Source organism: Zonotrichia albicollis, chromosome 1 (assembly GCF_047830755.1).
Source record: "Zonotrichia albicollis isolate bZonAlb1 chromosome 1, bZonAlb1.hap1, whole genome shotgun sequence".
NCBI classification, from domain to species: Eukaryota; Metazoa; Chordata; class Aves; order Passeriformes; family Passerellidae; genus Zonotrichia; species Zonotrichia albicollis.
Window position 1 is genome coordinate 55,966,869 of NC_133819.1, and position 20,136 is coordinate 55,987,004.

General features: G+C 39.6%; 1 long non-coding RNA gene across 1 annotated transcript; it reads right to left on the reverse strand.

The window, feature by feature from the left end:
• Positions 1-54: 54 nt before the first annotated feature.
• On the reverse strand, positions 55-18,000 carry LOC141729194 (uncharacterized). Its single transcript, XR_012580528.1, has 5 exons — positions 17,863-18,000; positions 6,753-6,817; positions 6,018-6,094; positions 5,070-5,218; positions 55-3,292 (listed from the first exon to the last, which is right to left on the reverse strand). It is a non-coding gene; the product is annotated as an uncharacterized LOC141729194 (long non-coding RNA).
• Between the last annotated feature and the right edge of the window lie 2,136 nt (positions 18,001-20,136).

Sequence of the window (20,136 nt, forward strand, 5' to 3'; positions counted from 1 at the left end):
GAATTTTTTTTGGGAAGAATAATATTTCTTAATTAAAAAAAAAAACCCAGAAAAACAAACAAACAAACAAAAAAAACCCCCAAAAAAACCCAAAAAAACAAAAACCAAAAAAACAAACCTCCAAGCTCCTCAAATCACACAAAGCCCAACCTTGCTTTTTATGAGTTGCCCACCTCCACCATTGTCCAGAACTCTCTGTTGCAGTGAATTTTAAATTAAAAACTGCCTAATTTTCACTGAAATGTATTTTACTTAAATACAATCATTTCTTATTTTTCTATGAAGTCAGAAAATCAAAATGAGGTGGATGAAACAAAGTGGTCAAATCAGGAATATATTTTGAAACTCAGCTGAAGATTGCCTTTTTATTGTCCTGATTGAAAAAGTCAGCCACTCATTTATAGCACTAAAGAATTCCCTGAGGACAAGAAAATAATTTCCTGTTCTGGGCACCAGATCCCAAGGTTGCTTTGGGAATGTTACAATATAGGTTTAGTCAGAAGGAAAGCAGCCTATCAGCTATCTCAGCAACATTACACATCCAACCCTGGTGACCTTTTAGGTTTGTTAGCTACCATAATGCCATGAGGCATTTAACTGCACCAGCAGATTTATCCCAGTCTCTACAGAATGTCTGTTGCTTTATCAGTGTGATGGAGGATTTACTGTCAGATGTGGTCTTTTAAATGTCTACAGTTGTTGTCCGACTTGTAGGAGGGTTGGGACTCCTGTCGTATTTCTAATCTTCTCTGTTCAGTTATTTCACAAACACAACCTGGAAAATAGTCTGAGTTTGTAATAAATCTGCGCTTTAATCCTATTCACATGTACACAAGTGCTCCCAATCTTGGGAAAAGTAGTTATTGGAGAACTACTAATGTAATTAAAGATAAGAACATGTCTGAAAGTTTCCAGGCTAATGCTTTAGAAGACAAGCAATGCAAAATGAAAGTAGGAGAAGATCTAACTAAAAATTACACACACACACGCATGCACACACACACACATATATACACACATGCACACATGTACATATATACATGCATGTATGTATATATAACTATAACCTTACTGTGCATTTGTTATTGGTCATGGGTGTGGAACAGAGCATCTGATGCTACCTGAAGAGGCTAGAATGAGTCTGCTGGAATGGAGAGAACCAAGAACACTAGAGATCACCGGGTAAGTCACATCACAGTACCTTCCCATACAAAAATTTGTCTCTAAAGAGTTAAAGGTGAGCATCATTATCAGTACCGGGAAGGCCTGTGGCCTTAAAGATGACATAGTTGTCACCTCTGTATGTTCCATATCTACTGCACATGGCTATGAAAATCTTACAAAATAGTATACTGCTAATCTTGTGTATGATCCAAGATACTGTGGCTCTGTGGGGGTTTGTTACATTAAGTTTACATTAAGGTAAGATTTTACTATCAACCCTGGCACTATTTTCAGATGAAACAAGAGATGATGATAAGGTGAAAGTGAAGTGCTATTTTATTTTAACAGATCTTAGGTGTCCAAAAACTGCTTGTGATTCAGCCTCAAGCTACTTCTCTGTGCAGTAGCATGTGGTTACATCCAATATAATACTTCAGGTAAGAAAACTCAGGGCTCACACTCTCCTGAAGTGCTTAAACCCACCTTCAGCCTGTGCTGTGTGAAGCAGTACATAAAGTTTGTTCCAGATTTATGCTAACTCATAAGCTGCTGCACGCATGTTCCCACCCAAAGTAAATGTATATGTGGAAAATCAGGGAATTGTATCTTGTAAGGAACAATTTATTAATTTAATCCCTTTATAAATGCTGCCATACATATAAAACAGACTAAAAAACCAGCTGATTAAATAAAACAGTTGCTTAAATCATTTACTTTGCAGCTGCAACAATTTGATCAATAGGTCAATGGGCTGTGCTGGATTTTTAATCAAACAGATTGCCTCCTGTACAGTGAAAACTTGTCTTTGGCAGTTTCCCTTTAAGTGGAGGTTAAAAGTGCAGAAGATCAAAACCTGCACTCAGTGCACCTCACTTTTCAGATTTACTATTATAAACTTCTGCATTTCCCCCTATATGTAATTGTATATCCATATGGGGACACAAGTTGCATTTTTCACAGACACAAACATAAAGATACGTCATATTTTTGAAAAAGAAGGCTTGATGAAAATCATTGCCACATCCTGAAAAGATGCATATTTGTCCCAGGTCCAAGAGGGAAATAATTTGTGTTTATTTTACTTCTGAGTAAAGCCTTTAAGGCTCTAACACTAAGGCTCAGAGGAGTCTGGGGTTTGTATCTATCCTGATGGATGACTATCATGGAAATATCTTTCCTACTGCCCCTAAAAAGATTAGGGGCATTACCAAGGAAACCTAAAAGTCTGGAAGACAGTAGCCCCATTTGGAGTGGCAAAGGAAATTTCTGCGTCAAGAATGAGAGTCATGCCCAGATTCCCTGTGCAAAGCCAAGGATAAAAAACTACCACACTAAGGAGAAAAAACTGACATGAAAATTAGTATAGTTTAACCTGTGCTTCACATTTAGACTAAAAATTTACATTTTCTGATGTATCTAGTTTACAACAAAGTCCTCCTTCTTGTTTCAGAAGAAGCAACCCAGGAGAAAACATGGAAAGAAAAAGATGTGGCTTTTCATGAGGGAGAAAGATTTTCAAGTTTGGTGCTTGTAAAGACTCCAGTGCACATTTTTCATTAATCTTTATGTCAGAGGGCTTTGGAAGAATTAATTTTAGAGAAAGACAGTTGTAAAATCCAGCAAACGGCAGATGGTAGTAAAAAATTATGTTCCAGGGAGACTTAGAACAAAGCAGTAGCAGATGACCTCTGACCCATGTAATTTGTGCTTTTCCTTATATCCATCAGTCTTATGCAGCATGGAGCAAGGTGAGAGCTGGGATGAAGTTAAAGCTAGCCTTTACCTCCTAGAGAAGTCTTTCTCCCTCCCTTTCCAGGGGCATTAGATCTGTAGAATTGCTCCTTTTCCTGGAGTTGCTGCTTCTCACTCTTAGCTCTTGCTCTGGTTAATTATGTGCTGAACAAGTGTCTTCCCATGTATGGATACAAAGGGGTTTGTCTGCTAAAACACTGTGGGCTTGTCAAGATTACATAACTTCCAACTCTATATCCAAGGATCTTTTCAAATACCATCAAAGTCCTCCTGCACTTAGAGCTTAAAATATTAGACAGCTTCTAAAACACCACTGTGTTCACTCTTCTTTTTAACCCCTTCCACATGGTATGCTTTATTTCATTAGACTGGGTACCTGGAAAAAAAAAAAAAAAAACAATTTCTCTGACTGGAAATTGCACATATGAATGTGAGAAACATCAGTGCCTACAACCTATGCCTATCTCTCAAATTAGAGACAGAGACTCATTGGTGAACTTAGGATGTCCCTCAGCCTTTTTGTGCCTTGCAGAAAGATGACAAGAGTTGTGGATGTCTGACACAGTCTCTGAACTTCCCTGGTAAAGAATATTTTTGCATGTGTTATCCAATAAACAATTTATTGAAAGAGGAATACACTAGACATGATTGAAACCACACCAAAACTCTATCAGCATAGAACATGAAACAAAGAATCAAGGAGCAGAGCGATCCACATAAATGGGTCTTCAAAGAAACACAGAGAAGGTGAATACTGCCTTCTCTCAAACTTCCCCGAGTTTCTAGTTTACTGCAAGCATCTTGAAAAATCCTTACTCACTCTCTGTTGTTAACATTACAGCAGCACCACAAACATTTTGGTAGTTACTGCCCTGTCATGCAATAAGACTGCATTGCTGTGCTGACCAACTTGCAGTTTGGGGGTGACCCAGGTCTTGAGAAGGATATATGGCTGATTTGTTTAGCATTGCTCAGTCAGTGGTAAGATGTAAGCTGCATCTTTGCATTTTTCAGCACTTCCCCTCTGTAGGAAGAGACGAGCATACCTTTCTATTCCCTGAGTATTTGGTTTTTCCCTTACAGCTTGAGAAAAAGACAGTCTGAAAAATGTAGTAGATGAAAAACAGTAATAGTTTAACTGTTGCTGGCTCGAGAATATAGAGGATGAGATTCAATGGAGCAGTCTTCTACATGGCCTTGTTACATCATTCTGGGTATCATCAGGGATTACTCTTAATCCTCACCTGGTCAACTGGCTGGCCAATTGGAGGCATGATAGTCATCATGTAGTCCTGATTTCTGAGGAGCAGAGCTCCTCTGAAAGCTGTCCAAAGAAGTGAGGGGAAACAAGGAGATATTGCAACCTGTGCTGGATCCTGAGAAATCTTAGCTAGTCCAGAGGACAGCACTGGTGATACAGCAGTGGTGGCAGACATGCAGGGCTTTTGCCATTGTCTTCATCCTACATCCCAGACTTTCAGACTGATGTTCCAGCCCACACAGCAAAATTGAGGGAAGGAAGAAGGAAGTGTGCTAGTGGTCCTTTCTTGGGTCCTATTGCTAAGCAGATTACTGCCTGTTATTCAGAGCAGGATGGTATCCTCTGTCTGAGAACATCTGTCCCATAACAAGAAATGTTACTAAGTAGTCAGGCAAAGTATTTCTGAGGGAGAGAAGAACCCTTCCACAGGAAGAATTTGAAAGCAAGTCTCAAATGCCCCTAATTTCACTGCCTGCATTTCAAGCTTGTAATTGTAGTAGCAAAAAGCTGTGTTAGTCTTTAGCATTTTATCATTCATTTCTATAGTTTCATTAGAACTGAGCCCACCCAAGCAAGCTGTTGAGTCCAGCCTGAGTACAACATATTTCATTCATTCAAGACATACAAGCTCTGCATCATGTGGTATTTGTGAAGACAGAAGATTGTGCTCCTATAGTTTCCATTCCAATTATTATAGAGTGCACAACATACTAAATCTACTGCAGTTAAAGACAAAATTCCTACTGGTTTAATAGGGCCAAGATGTCACAAAGTTAATTCCCTAAGACAGCATAAAACCTGAACACGGTTCCAGAGCAGTGATTTCAATGGAGTCTGGACCTCAGGAAATGAAATTCACAGTTGGCTCAGAAAGGTAAATTTTGTGCCTTACCCGAAAGATATTCCTGATGACAGTCGTTCGAAGAAACATTGCCATGATACACATAAAACATGCTTGATTAAACAGCTAATGTGATCCCTTTTTTGTTGTGCACACAGAGTTTGGACATCACCAGGATAAACTGGGTAACTTTTCATTCTCTAAAGGCAATCACAGATATTTTCAATTTCAGCAGTACTATTCTGACCCAGAAGACATTGAAAAAACATCTTTCCTGAAGTAGTATCATAGTGAAAAGTGACCATTTGGCTTTTGTAGAGAGAAGAAGGCCAGGGTAATGTCATAGAGAGCCATGTTTGTGAAGCTGATATGCAGCTGTTGGTATCTATTTCTGTTACATTAACAAAGACTTCAATTCAAGCAGTGCCCAGCCATAAAGTACCTCTTTGCCTGTTATTTAATTAAATGCTTGTTCTTTGGTTAGGTTATTTGAATAACTAATCTATGATGAAACAGCAGAACAATATCTGCTGATATCAGGAAATTTTGAAGAGACAGATGAGAGCTGCCTCTTTTTTTTAATGGTCCAGTGACATCACAAATTACTTATTTTTCTTTGCCAAGGCCAGAAGATAATTAATATAAAAAGTGAAAAAAAGGCAGACAGATCTTTCAACCTACTGCTTCTGAAAGCAAGTTTATTACCAAACATTTGGTAAAATAAATAACTCCTTAACACCAATGTAGCATTAAGAAGCAGGCATTCTTTATTTGGCCAGATGCACAGGGGGATAGCTCCTCCCAAAACCCTACCCATACTGGGTACATGAAAGTTGCTGTTTCTATGTTGTATTTTGCATACATATTCATTGATTGTCCTGGACTAAATATATATATGATAATAATTTTTCTAAAATCATTAACATATTTTCCCTCCCCTTTACACATGCATTCTTCTATTCTGGGGTCTCCCTGGTAGACCCCAATGTTCCAGATCACCTGGCTGAGCTGGCAGGACACTGAGGCTGGTGAACTTCCAGTTCTTCTTCAATGGCCATTGTACAGTGTCCATGAGCCTGTAGTTTTGGAGAACAAGCATTATGTTAGCTCACCAGGTGTAGGCCATTTATCATCTGGTAACAAGTTGAACTAAACCCTCTTTTAACTACATAAAGTCTTATCCATCAAAGGTATGATGCCTGTTAAAATCCAGCACTGGAATTTCCAGCCACAAGCAAACCTCAATGAGGATCCTGCAGAAGAGTAATAGAAGGGTGACCTCTTTCTACAGCCATTATCACAAATGCTCTTATATATGTGGAAGGAGGACCAAAGATATTGTGAAAGCAGCAATGTGGGTCCCTGCTGAAGGTGCTCCAGTGAAAGTAAATCCAACCTTTCAGTTAAACATTTGGAACCACTTAAAAACTCCAAATAAATGCTCAGGTGCATTTCTGTAAAGCCAGGAGGGAGGAGAAGCGCTTACTCTCTTCCCTGCTCTCTCTGCTGCCCTCCTCTGGAATAGCATTTTTACAGCTTCCCCATTAGAGCAGCGGGAAGAGGAGATGATGGTGTTAGAAAGATGCAGGTGAGAAGGGTAGACATAAGCCAGTGTGTGTTCCATTTAATACTCAATTTTTTATGTAAAGTGAAACAGCTCCATCCATTTAGACTTCTTGCATTCATCCAGACCCAGTGACACTCCACAATCCTGTCTGTAAAATATATACTGACCTGGTTTGGGATTTGCTGGAGATGGTATGCATAGAATGGAGATGGAACTCCGTTTCTGGGGGCCCCTAGGAGCCAAAAAAAAAGAATGTCTCTCTCAGTTTGACACTTTTTTTTTTTTTTTTTTTTTTTTTTTTTTTTTTTTTTCCCTTACAATCTACAACGTATCTCAGAGCCAGGCTTTGTGAAATGCTAAGCAGACAGGGCTGACCACCATTTTCTGAACAGCAATACTTGTTCCCCCTCCTCAACCAGCACAGGCATTGCTCCATTTGGCACAGGCAACCCCTTTCCTTAATCAGCATGGGGAGATCAGGGAAATCAACCCCATAAGGTAAGTTGTCTGCGGTGAACTTGACTCCGCGCATCTGACTTGAGTCATTTATTGCCTCTTGTGTTATAACAAATGACTAGTTGCTATGACCTGCACATAGCAATGCACAAAACAGACTGGAAACTAGCTTCTTGTTCTAACTTAGCTAGGTTGACTTCTGCCAGCAATAGTAGAAAAAGCCATGAAAATTATTTTGGTTGTAAAACTGAGCTTGTCTGTACTTCTGCAGGGAGCATACGTATTGATTAAAATAAATGCTAATGAGGACCCTCTAAGACCAGAAATAAATAGTCAGACATTTTTAAAAAATTGCAAATCCATTTCTCTCCTTTCTGAGTATTTTTTATTCATTACACACAAAATTCACAGTAGTCTTACATGGTGAATCAGCATTGGAAAGATACTAGCCGTCCCTTACTTTACGTAAAATTACCTAATTTTAGCCAGAAGGGGAATGGAGGATTATTTTGCAAATTAGTTCTGAAAATCATTCGCTTAGACAATCACTGACTCTTTTGGGCTTAATGGCAAGTATTACAGCGACCTTAGACGGTCACTGTGGTGAGAGAAGGACGAGAATCTTGTTTCTTGATCAGAAGGCTGATTTATTGATATAGGATATATAATACATTATAACTATACTAAAAGGAAGAAAAAGAGAGGTTGCAGAGAGCAGCTATGCCAAGAATAGAATAGAAAGAATGAATAACAAAGTTTTTTGCCCAGGGAATCTGTCCCTGAGCTGCTCCTGTGATTGGCCTTTAATGGTACACAAGAAAGATGAGCCAATCACAGGGACACCTGCTACATTTCACAACAGCTGATAACAATTGTTTACATTCTTCTTCTGGGGCCCTTTGCTTCCCAGAAGAAGGAGAAATGCCAAAGAAAGGATTTCTATGAAGAAATGTCTGCGACATCTCACCTTTCTAAATTGTATAAATTAAAAGAAAAAGGCTGATGTGAAATGAGCAGGAGATTTCTTCAACTGTAAAATATACAATACTAATAAATTACTAAAACAATCTTACAATCTAAGAAAATGTAAAAAACAATGCAAAGAGAATTCAAGTCTAAGCAGCTGGGTTTCAGGAACAGTCCAAGAGCTGAAGTTGTTTCTCTTGGATATCTGAGAGTCTTTTTCGGTCCTGAAAACAGACTTGCTGCAAAAGTCTCATCAACAGTTATCAAAAACATATTGACAATCTTACAACTATTTCAAACAATTTCAAACAATTTGAACAACTTTAGAATGTCCTTTTCTGGCCCTTCAATGCTTCAGTGCTTCAGAGCTGCTGCCCACTGTTTTCAATCTTTTTTATTTAAATTTTTTTTTTTTTTTTTTTGATCAGAAGGCTGATTTATTGATATAGGATATATAATACATTATAACTATACTAAAAGGAAGAAAAAGAGAAGTTGCAGAGAGCAGCTATGCCAAGAATAGAATAGAAAGAATGAATAACAAAGTTTTTTGCCCAGGGAATCTGTCCCTGAGCTGCTCCTGTGATTGGCCTTTAATGATACACAAAGAAGATGAGCCAATCACAGGGACACCTGCTACATTTCACAACAGCTGATAACAATTGTTTACATTCTTCTTCTGGGGCCCTTTGCTTCCCAGAAGAAGGAGAAATCCCAAAAAAAGGATTTCTATGAAGAAATGTCTGCAACAGGCAAGTGTGAAAGCAATCCTACATAATTCTTCTTGGATCTCTACAGGATTCATAAGGGCCCAGATATGAAAATTCAGCTGGCTGCATTTATGTCATAGTTGGCCTGGTTATGGGTATCTCTTCTTTATACCTTAGCAAGGTATAAATGACAATGTCATGATTGAAAACATGAGGACTCCTTCCATCTTCTAAAATTAGGAAGAGGGAATAGCTTTGTTAATTATTGAATTCCAGCTGCATAATTAGCATTTATAGTATATCTCCTTGAAAATAGCCATGTGTATTTCATTCCCTATTTGCTTGTTTAATTTAACTAAATCAATTGTTGCAGACCTGATTCCACTTACTTAAAACAAGCACTACTTGCAGCATATCAAATATGAAGTAACATTGAAAGCAGTTAATATTTATCCTTTAAATGTTTCTTTTAGAATTAAATTAAGAGCCCATATAAAATTAATCAGATATCAAGTTTATACCTTCAAACACCAATAGATGCATAACCTTCTTTTGAACAGTACAGGCAGATTTGAACAGGCAGATGCAAGTAAGATGCAAGTAAGACATCTAGAACATTTCATAGGAGATTGCAGAAAAACCTTTTCTTTCCCTAAAAACTGATGTTCTGTTGATGAGTGCTGGGAAGAAACAGCTTCAGAGGACATCAAACAGGTATTTTGTAAGCTATACAAGGAGAGAGAGGCTAATCTTTGATGCATGGACCTCATGCCCAAGAACATATAAACCTGTATGCCACTTATATTCCTAATAAGATACAGAGTGACACTAGTAATTAAGTTCCTGGATTTTCTGCTTATTAGAGAAACCTAGAACAAGGCTCAAAACCATAAGGCAAATAAAAGATCACCAGACATACATTTTATACCTCCTCCCCCTCAACACCTTTTTGTTTTTTTCATTTAATTAATTGTCTTTGGGGTGAACTTTACCTGACCTACATCTGCTGGAGAAGAAACACAGTCTAGGACATTCCTGACAGAACTTCCTTACAGAACTAATGAAGAACCACAGAAGGAATGGTGTGCTGCTAGACCTGATACTAACAAACAGGGAAAGCATTGTTGGAAATTGTAGGCACGTAGGGCTTGGCCTCTTCTCCCAGGCAACCAGCAATAAGACAAGAGAACATAGTTTTGAGCTGGGCAAGGAGAGGTTTGGGTTGAACATTAGGAAGAATTTTTTCACAGAAAGGATGATGGAATATTGGTATGAGTTGCCTAGCGATGTGGTGGAGCTGTTTAAGGAAAGACAATGTAGTTGACATGGTGGTGTTTGATCATAGGCTGGACTCGATCTGAGAGATCTTTTCCAACCTAATTGATTCTATCAGATGTGAAGGCTGGGGTCAGCCTTGTCAGTAATAACCATGAGACTGTGGAGTGTAGACAAGGAAGAAACAGGGCAGCAAGCAAAATTATGAACATGGACTTCAAGATATGTTCCTACATTAACTTTAAACTCTTCGAGGATCTTCTGGGAAGAATTGCGTAAAACAAGCTCTGAAAGAGAGTAAATGTCACCTCAGTCTTCAAAAAGGGCAAAGAGGACCCAGGGAAATACCAGCCAGTCAGCTTAACTCAATTGCTGGAAAGGTGATGGAGTGCCTTATTTTGGAGGCCATTTCTAACCACATGGATGACAAAAGAAGGGGATCAGGAGTAGTCAGCATGGATTCACTAAAGGTATATCAAGCTTGACCAACCTGATGGCCTTCCATGATGAGACAGCCACCTGGATGGATGAAGGGAGAGCAGTGTGCATTGTCTACCTCAGCTTTAACAAAGTTTCTCACACTGCCTCTCACAATGTCCTTATATGCAAATTCAGGAACTGTGGACTGGATAGGTGGATAGCAAGGTGGATTGAGAGCTGGCTGAATACCACATGACAGAGGGACAAAATCAACAGCAGAGGGTCTAGCTGGAGGCTTGTCACTGGTGGTGTCTCCCAGGGGTCAATATTGGGTCCAGTACTGTTTCACTTGTTCATCAGTGACTTGTGGGGGGGACCAGATACCTCCTCAGAAAGTTCAGAGGCAAAAGTCAAAAACTGCACGAGAAGTTCTACCTCAATATGAGGAAGAACTTTTTTACTGTGCAGATGGCCATTCACTGAAAGATTGCCAAAAGAGGGTGTGGAGTCTTCCTCTCTGGAGATGCTCAAGAACTGTCTGGATGCAATTCTGTGCAACGTGCTCTAGGATGACCCAGCTTGAGCAGGGAGGTTGGGCCTGATGACTGCTCTGGTGATCTCTTCCAACGAGTCCCATTCTGTGATTTTGAGCTGTTGTTGGTGCCAAGCATATCATTCAGAAGTCAGGCAAAGCCAGGGTTATGGTCCCAACCACCATCTGCCTTCAGCTGCCCTGGTCTGCAGCAGATCTCTCCCACAACTGTCCCAGAGTATACAGTGGACTACCCCAGCGCACCTTTACAAAAGAGCTTATAGACTCTTCTTTCCCTTCTGGAAAGCATTATACTAGAAAATATTATTGTTATAAATTATCAAATCGGTAGCCAAATTTATGAAAAATTTAGCAAAGATTTATTAGATCGATAAGAAAAATAGAAATTTCGAAAAACCAACCACAATCAAGACAGCGTCTGCCCTGGACAGAGGCACTGGGTGAACTAGGGTCCACTGACAAAGTGACAGCGTTTTCCCAGGAGTTCACCCCAAGTGCTTCCAGCGGCCAGCTTATATACAGTTTATTCTGCCTGAGGCAGGGATGACCACATATTTCTTTGTGTTCCTTTGCATGTAAAGTTGAATCCATACCGATGTAGAAACAGACAAAGGCGAACTCAGAGATGCAGACGAATGTTTGAGTGTCCAGGCAGAAGCTTGTATTCAAATGTACTAGTTTCTGAGTACCGCGATGAAGTCATGTCTCAGGTGCCTGTCTCATGCGCTCCTCCAGACATTCCATTCTGGGAAGGTCCAGATGGTATCTCCCAAATTCGGGAACTGGAGGAAATCCCCCATAATAGCCAGGGACTATTCCATTCATATGGTAACAGACCTGATATAATCTTAATGCTGTCTGGAATCGGTTATAATTATAATGTGAATAGGACTCAGTTCCCGGCCAGGGAGGCTTTGCAAGCATGGGTTTAGACTCTACTAATATTTTTTACATACATATATCTATTTCTACAGCATGAATTATCTCTACTATATATAACAATTATGAAAGCATTATTACCCAGTATTTCACTTACATATTATTAGCTGATAAACTATCAGTAGCATAGGATTAGATAGCCTGAGAATCCTTGTGTTTTACAGAGCTTCTGAGACTCTCCAGCTGTCTTAGACTTTTTAGGTTCCTACCTCTCTTCATCTCAGACTTTATCTTCTTTCCACCTACATTCTAAAGAGATTAATTAATTTTTTCCTCTAAAGGTCTTTATTGACTGTTTCACACAGTTCATGAACACCCTGCTGAATTGTCACTTTCCTCCTGTGGATCCAGAGAAGAAAAGTATAAGCTACTAAAAAACCCAAATTAAGGTTAGGATTTTAAAATAAATAATTTTTAATTCTATTTTTCTTCCAGATTTGCTTTGCTTATTTATTTCTTTCCAAGAGTGAAAATCCCAAGCATATCTGACATAAATCCTCAACGCATTTACTTATTGCATTGCATGACACTTCATGCTTCACTGACAACATTCTATCACCTAGCAGTGCTAACTATTGATGAGTGTTTATCTTTACAGATATTTTAATAGGTATTTTATTGTTTTGACACATTTCCTTCCATCTTGTTTATCTAGGGATTAGCAGTGATATGTCTAATTCATTCTGAGCTGTTGTATTGAATTTGTTGCTGCCTCATAGTACTAGCTCACTTTGCCCAGCAGAAGACCAAGACATCCTCTTGCTTAAATATTCCAAGATTCCCTGATCTTTTGTTGAACGTAAAGATTTACCTGACAAGTTGACTACGTTACAAAACAGAAAATTACTGAATCTGAGAGTCTATAATTAAAAAAAACCCAACCCAACCAACAAAATACTCCCAAAAGCTCTACCAGAACAACAAAGTAGAGTTCTCATAGGGGAAGTAAAGAAGTAAAACTATAAACTAAGGGGAAAATAACAACAGAAAATTGTCTATACAGTCATACAGCACATGGGGAAAATCACTTATCTATCTGCCAGTCCTAAAAGGAATCTACAAACTCTTTCCAACCAGATATTTTTCTGATATCCATCCCCAGATTTTCCCCACTATAGATAGGTGCCTAGTGTCCAGGAGATGCATCAGGTGGGTATCATGTGAGACCTTCTCTGTCTCCTTTGTAAATTCCCAAGACAGACAGGATTCCTGCTTCCAATAGCCATTCTGGCACAGAAGTGTGGCTTGAAGCAAAGGGACACAGGCTTCCTGTTTTTCACATTTGCAGACACCTGTGTGTCTGACTCTGAGTTCCTCTTTCTTTTATTTCCTCCCCAATCCTCTCTGTTTCTCACTGTTCTTTTCTCTCTACCTCTTGTCTTCATTCTAAACCCATATTTTTGTCAACTATATGTTTCCTCCTTCCTCCATGTATTTTTTTTTGTATTTTGATAAGAAGAAACTGTATGTTTTGCATAACATTTCCAGTAACAATAGAGACTCTTCAGTTTGGAGATACTATACTGCTCAGGTTTGCAGAATCTGGAAAGTGATGGAGAAATAAATGCATACCACTTTTTAATGAAATCCTGCTGTTCCAGAGTTAGAGAATATTCATTAGAAGTAGGACATCAGTTTAAAATGGATTTTAAAAAAAGTTCACATACCAGCTAGCAAATTTTGGGACTTACTTTCCATAGGAAGCAGTGGAAGTTTATGGGAAGACAGTACAAAAAGGTACAGACATATTAGGAGAAGGAAAGCTAGTCCCTCTCTTGAGTGAGAGGTTGGATTAGCTCAAAATCACAAAATGGGTAAGGTTGGAAGGGACCATCTGTACAGTCAGCTGGTCCAATCTCCCTGCTCAAGCAGAGCACATTGCACAGAATTGCATCCAGACAGTTCTTGAGTATCTCCAGAGAGGGAGACTCCACATCCTCTCTCGGCAGTCTGTTCCAGTGCATGGTCATCTGCACAGTAAAGAAGTTCTTCACTACATTCAGGAGAAACCTTCTGTGTGTCAATTTCTGACCTATTGCTTGGTATCATTGAGAAGAAAGAAGCCTTGCCCGGATCCTTCTCAGCTTGGAGGGTACTAAACCTGTTCGTTAATGGCAAATGTTCAGGAGAAATAGGAGCATTTCTCCTTGCATGCAGTGAGACTGGAGAATGGCAGCATTCTAGCCAGCCTACCCTCCTATTGACTTCTTGAGAGACAGTGCAGAACTCACCTACATCTCCAATGTAAAGAAGTCTCTGAAAATATACTGTCTCTCATCTTCATAAAAATTATGCAACATACTAACTTCCTCATGTAACTTCTTGATCTGGTGATATAGCTCCTCAACACAGACAGACTTTCTGCAGAGCAGAAGACTCTTGGTCCCAGCTTCCCAGACAAGCAACAAATACTGTTTACAACCAGAAAGCTGCGGAGCTACATTTACTGTTTAGGGGTAAACCTCCAACATCACTTGTGCAGCAACTCCAACAGCCACCGGGGAACAAGCTCTATAGCATGTCATAGCCATAGCATTCAAAACTCAGACTACTTATTCCCTTCAATATTGATTGTGGCTCTTATACATTGCTCTCTGGTTCTGCAACAATGTTGACCTTCTTTAGGAGAGGAACCATTCCTCACAAACTACCACACCTTCTCACCCTTCTCACTCACACTCCCAGGATGTTTAGATCTGTCATAGTTGATTCTGACAACCCCTATCCAAGGTTCAAGACTTGCTCTTGAGCGCTGTGGGTTCCTGTGGGTACCTTAGCTTTTGTTCACATTTTCCTGACTCTGAGAGACCTCTACTCAGCCCATTTTAGTGCTCAGGCCCCAGAGTTTACTGTAATCACTGCTGCTGCTGAAGCTCACTTTACCAACTGACTCAAGATTTCCTACTCAACCTGTTTTCCTGTGATTCTGTAACATCAAGAGATACTAAATGAGACAGGTAGAAACATCCACCCAATTTTTCCTTATCCAACCATTGTATCTGCTGGGAACAACATGAGGACAGCAGCCTGCAAAAAAACTAATCAGGCTCCCTCACCCCCAAAACCACCACATTTCCTAGTTTCTCTTGTCAGAGACAAACATCTCCTGGTTTCTCGTTGTCTTGTCACAGGTGGGCTGGCCCTGTAACTCATTTCTTATGGTCTTAATCACTGGATGCTCTATCAAGGTTTAGGATAGCCTTAAAATGACTGTTCTTTTGAGCTTTCACTTAATCTGACTGTGGCCTTAACCACTTTGCTCATCTGTGATCCTGACATGCTTATAAATGTCCTTGGAAAGATGAACAAGTGAATTTGTTTTATTGGATTTCTGAGCAAGGTCTACACAGATTACGTATTTCATTGAAGGAACTCAATGGATGGATATCTTTAGGCTACCTTTAATCTGATTAATCTACACATAGAAGAAGAACTGTTGTTGAGTTTCAGGCTTCTCATGTCCATTACACCTGCTCAACTGTTGTTCTCTTTCTGCTTTTCTTCCCATGTCTACCCTTTGTTTTCAGATTCCTCTGTCCCATCAACAGATACCACGATTCCACTATGCTGCTCAAAAGTCCTGTTCTTCACCTCCTCTCTGGATGGTAGTCAGCCCAGCTGCTACACGCTTTGGCAGTATTTGCTAACCAGTGCCAGGATAGGCACACCAGGCAGCAGCTGGACACCACCACCTCATGACATCAAAAGGCTCCCAGAATGAAATTTCTTTGGCACTAGCTGCTCCAAGTTTCCCCGGATATATCACTCCAGCTACCCTCCACCCTCCGCTACACACACACAGACACACAGACACACAGACACACAGATACACAGACACATAGACACATACACAGACACACACAAAAAAAAAAAGAACAAAAACCCTCTCACTTCTCTGTGGATTAGCTCAGCCTGAAACCCAGTTCTGAGAAGGGTGGTTGTCACATTTGTCTGGCCTGGTTTAGGATAACTCAGTTGCCCTTGCTTCCACTTCTCTGTTTGTTAAATGGGACAAGGATGTGAGGAATCCAGGCTACTGTGCTTCCAACATACTTTGCTCTGGTTAGCGAAACCATAAATCTGGAATAGCTCTCCTGAGGTAATGAGATCATTACTGCTATTCCTTGTAGATGAAAAATTAAGGACAGTGAAGCCCTTATGCAGAACATTACCAAGGTGTCACTAATACAATTGACTCAAGCTTTCAAGCAATTAGGATTTTCATTTTTTCCCCCAAGTGATTATAACTATTTACTGCTCTCCCTAATTTCTTTCTCTGCCAGTATCTTAGAGAAAGCTCTGTAAAGTCCAGGCAACATTTAAAAAGCTAATTTACCAGTAAGACAATACTTGACTATAGACTTTCACACCCACCCCCCAACACACAGAGCCCTTGTTTCACCATAGATTTATAGTGGCTTGACTAGTCTGTTGTAAGAGAAACTGTCCTTGTTGGGGAAGGTGAACATTACTGTACCTTCACAGACTGGGAACTGACCTAAAGTAATTTCCCAAAAAATGTGTACAGAGTAATGAAAGTGGTAATGTACCATTAACATTGGGGTGAGCACCACAGCTTTCTTCACCACCTGGGACTATCACTCTGCTTCTTTTCATGATTTCTAGCAGCCTGTCACCCTTGACAGATTCTTGCATTATCTAAAATCCGTCTGATAAATATAGACTGCAGTCATTCCTGGAGGCAGCGGGGTTATCAGAGAATACAGAGGAACTGGAATGTTTTAGCTGTCTGCATTAGCAGAAGCCTTTAGCAGGTGACGATGCCAGAGACTAACAGTGACATTCAAGGGAAATCTGTGGCAAATCTTCAGGTGAGGTACCAGAGAGCCCTCATACTCCCTTAGGATAAGGGCGTGGGGGGATAGAACGGATAACTTAACTTCCAACTTTTGATCTTGCCTTCTCACTATTTCTGTGACTGCCCTTATACACTTTTGTATTTTAAGGGGTGGGAGAGAAAGAAATCAGGAAAAGGCTGCCTGTGTTTTGTTACTCGCCCATGCTACTAAATGTTTCCCCTACCAATGTTAAATAGCCCCAATGGACTACACCTGCGTCCCTCTTACTAGCTGTAATCTGGGCTAGTTAAGAGAGTACTTTGTCCACCGACAGACAATGAAAAACAATGAAATGAAGATGGATGAATTCAAATGCACCTCTCTAGAGAGGTGTGATTAGTGGCTGTTTAGCTGTGCTTTAATTCCTGACAGTCTGAGATGTTGCGATTCTGAATTTTCCCAATTAATAGCAAAATCACCTTCGTTCAGGCTTTAGCCTCTTTTACCCATATTTATTTCTACAGGGAAGACTAAAACCTTGTTTCTGTAGCAGAGAGTTAAAACAGTCAACAGCCTTATAACGTGACAGTGCAGCTGTTTCTTAAGTAGCAATGGATCTTAATGGAAGTCTGCTCATGAAATTATTACCATAGCACAAAGTAAAGGTCCCAACTGATATTAGGTCCCTATTGTGCAGGCACTCTAGGAACATATTAGGAGACAATAACTTCACTGCAATTAATTTAAAACCTTGTTAGATAGGACAGAAGGAAGCTGTGCCAGGGATAAGGGTCCCCCCAAGGCAAAGAAAAAGACCCTGATCACAGAAAAAACATGTACAGACTGGAATAAGATGAGGAGTTCTTGTCACCAGGTGTTACGAATGGAGACGGGAGCTTAGATAAGCCCCTGTTTTTTGCCCAGGCCTCCAGCAGCAGGCAATAGCTTTATTGAGGTGGCCAGCACCTCAAAACCCACTCTCATTCACAAGTTCTTTAATGATAGCAAATTAGGTCTATTACAAAATGACTTATTTATTTAATAGACACAAGATTAACAGACGTAAGATTTTAAGCAGACTATTTACTACACAGGAATAATACAAAAAGAACTACAGCTAGTGAAGAAATAGTATAGATTAGGATTCAATATATCTTACCATTCAATTGCTGATGGAGCACACATCAAAATTCTCTGCTCTCAATTTCTAGAATAGTAACCACAAAGATGCATCCATGCTTTGGGCAGAAGCTGCCCCACACATTTCCAGAGTGCATATGAGATTTCTAGTTCTGTGTTAACTTATGTGATTTTTATAGTTGTAAAGGACAGTGCCTTTGGTCAATTATATTTCTTTTTCTTTTATCTCTTTCCATATCTGTTGTCCATACCAAGATGTTTATTCTTGGTAGGGGCTGCAGACATTTTGGTGCCAGGAGATGACCCCTTGCTGGACTTTGATCTATTCCATCTGCATCAGCCATCTGTGGTAGAGAGAGGGGAAGGACCAAGATATCCCTAGAGCAGAAAGCAATTCATACCTAGCAGCTCAGAACCAGTTTATTTGTATTGCTTGAGGCCAAGATTTGAGATTTTTTGGTTTTTTTTCAAATATAAATTCCAGCATAGGGGAACTCCTGGGCCTGACCTGGGGCAATGCATCACCATGAACTGGGATGAAAGAGGAGGGGCTGTATGTCCAGGTTGAGTAGGGCCGGACTGCACATCTAGCAGGTGGTCAAAGTTATGTTTAAAGCGGCTTGTGCCCACAATTTTTCGGCTGTCACATCCCCTCTCCTGAACCCTGCCTTCTTCTAAACCTGTGTCAAATCATCTTTGGACTTGAAGTTGGAAGGGGTTGAATTCCCAAAATAGTACTTTTCTTGGAATGTCATGACAGCATTGACAAAAAGGCAATTGATGCCAGATAGGTTTTGATGTTTATTCACGTGATGCTCTCAAGGGTTGATTTAATTGATGCTTGATACAACAACTAATGGGACCTTTTGGCAGGGTACCTTAGAATAATTTCTTTATTGTCTGACTAGATTTTATACTCTTTAGCAAAATCAATACTGAACCTGGTGCACAAAGCAGCCTCTTTTAGCTTCAGGGTTTAAAGATTTATGGGGGCATCAAGGAAAACCTGATGGGGTTTTGGAGGCAAAAGACAATGACAAAAGGAGTGACACAAATAGCTACTGAACAAGGGTAGGTAAAAGCAATCATTGGGTTTTGAATTTTCTATATTCATTAGGGAATATTTTTTTTTTAATTTTTAATCCTGTCTCCTGACTTTCCTCCCTTCTGCTTTGCTGAGGCTGCACGTTGCCCTTGCACTCCTGATACTGTAACCAGAACAAAGAAAATGCTAAACTGTCTCTTTAATAGAGGTAAAGGATTTCAGGTGCTCTCTTCAGGAGCTAGTAGAGGTAAAAGATACTGAAGGAGCACCAGAGAGCAAGGACAAGAACACTGCTGTAACGCTATGTGTCTTATCCTTTTCCATACCTGGTCTGATATATATTGCATGAACCTTTGTGAAGCCTCATCCATTCTGTAGAAAGAGCCAATGGTTCTACCTGCTTTAGTTTTGTAGAGATAAAATGGCTAAGAAAGCATAATTTTATTGAAATGCTTCAATTTCTTTCCCCTTTTTTTTTTGTTTTATGTTTTTGTCAGAGGTCCTACAGTGTCACAAGGTCAGTTTTCTTCAGATTTCAAATTTGCAAACTGCTAAATGCTAATTAATACTTTTCACAAGTAATGTAGCTTCCCCACTCCTCCAAGATACGAGCTTGCAAGCTAAGTTGTATTTTAGCTAGCTAGAGTAATTGTGATACTCAATCAGATGTATTATTATTTAATCAATTATTTTTAGTTGTCATTAAGATTGTCATCATATTTCCAAATGACTGCCCAAAAGGTAAATAAATTATGGATTTTAGAATGTTGGTAACACTGCAAGTTTAAATAGGTAAACAGCTGGCTGTCACGTTCACAAGCACTACCCTTGCACTTTCCTGATTCCAAAATAACTGTTTGTTTTCTTTTTTCTCCAATCTTCAACAACAGCATTATAAGACACAGTCCAGTCATCCTTGTAACATGCTTGGAGGAGTTATGAAGTGAAATACCACTTGTGCTTTAGAATTATTCAGAAAGAAATACTTTCACATTGCTTAGTATGTTTTCTTATTGCTACAAGACTGTGGCTTAACAATTAAAACAGTATTGAGGGTTTGAAAGGTTTTCTAGCTATACGAGCAAACACATTCACATTAACAATATTTGTATCTAAGTATTGCATTTGGGGGAACCACATCATTCATATCTTGCATGAAATTATTTTATAATGGGATTGAAAGGAGCTGGACTGCACATACCAATGTAAAGATCATTCAAACAGGAAAGTTTTGTTAGCTAGTCAGAT